The sequence below is a fragment of the Pteropus vampyrus genome, unplaced genomic scaffold, assembly GCF_000151845.1.
Source record: "Pteropus vampyrus isolate Shadow unplaced genomic scaffold, Pvam_2.0 Scaffold20, whole genome shotgun sequence".
Classification (NCBI taxonomy): Eukaryota; Metazoa; Chordata; class Mammalia; order Chiroptera; family Pteropodidae; genus Pteropus; species Pteropus vampyrus.
In genome coordinates, this window is record NW_011888801.1 from 5334846 (window position 1) to 5336020 (window position 1175).

Genomic DNA, 1175 nt, shown 5'->3' on the forward strand with positions numbered 1-1175 from the left:
GTTGTCACAAATGGCAACTAATGTTCTGAGTGGGAAACTGAGTGTTTTTTTTGTTTATTTGTTTTGTTTTGTTTTTGTGGCTGAGTAATGTTCCATTGTATATATGTACCACATCTTCTTTATCCACTTATCTACTGATGGACAACATTTCATATAGGATGATTCTATATCTTGGCTATTATAAATAATGCTGCAATAAACAGAGGGGTACATATGTCTTTCAAATTAATTTTTTGGGTTTCATTGGATAAATACCCAGAAGTGGAATTCCTGGGTCATATGGTAGTTCTATTTTTAATTTTTTTTAAGAAGGATGGACATAGAGGGTATTATGCTAAGAAAAAAAGTCAGAGAAAAACAAATACGATATGATTTCACTTATGGAATCTAAAAAACAAAATAAATAAACAAACAAAACAGAAACAAACTCATTGATATAGAAAACAAACAGATGGTTGCCAGATAGGAGGGGGATTGGGGGGCTGGATGAAAAAGGTGAAGAAATTAAGAAGTAAAAATTGGTAGTTACAAAATAGTCATGGGGATGTAAAGTACAGCTTAGGGAATATAGTCAATAATATTGTAATAACTATGGTGTTAGATGGATATTAGACTTATTGGGGTGATCACTTCGTAAGTTATATAAATGTCTAATCGTTATGTTGTACATCTGAAACTAATATTATATGTCAACTGTAATTGAAAAATAAAAAGTTGTTAAAAATAGCATACTATATAGGCAGAAGAAAAGATTAAAGAGTTTGCGATGTACTGATATGGAAAAAGGACTAAGATATACTGTTGTGAAGAAAGCAAGTATACTTCAGTGCGTATAGAATTTTGCCATTCTTGTGGAGGAAGAAGAAGGGTGTGTGTGTGGTGAAACTGGTAGATATAAGTGTGCATATATGCATGTCCATACATAATATGTCTGTGGAGAAATATATAAGAAACTGATAACACTGATTGTTTCTGGGGAGGGAAATCTTGTGGTTGAGAGACAGGGGTGAGAAAGGAAATTTTCACTGTACATTTTCACACCTTTTGAGGGTGGAAAACATATTACATTTCTATGTTCCCATGCAAAAATAACAGAGTGGGCAGAAGATAAGGCGGTCATGGTGGAGACTAAGAACATGCAGTCAGAGTCTTGGAGATAAAGCTAGAAGAGAGAG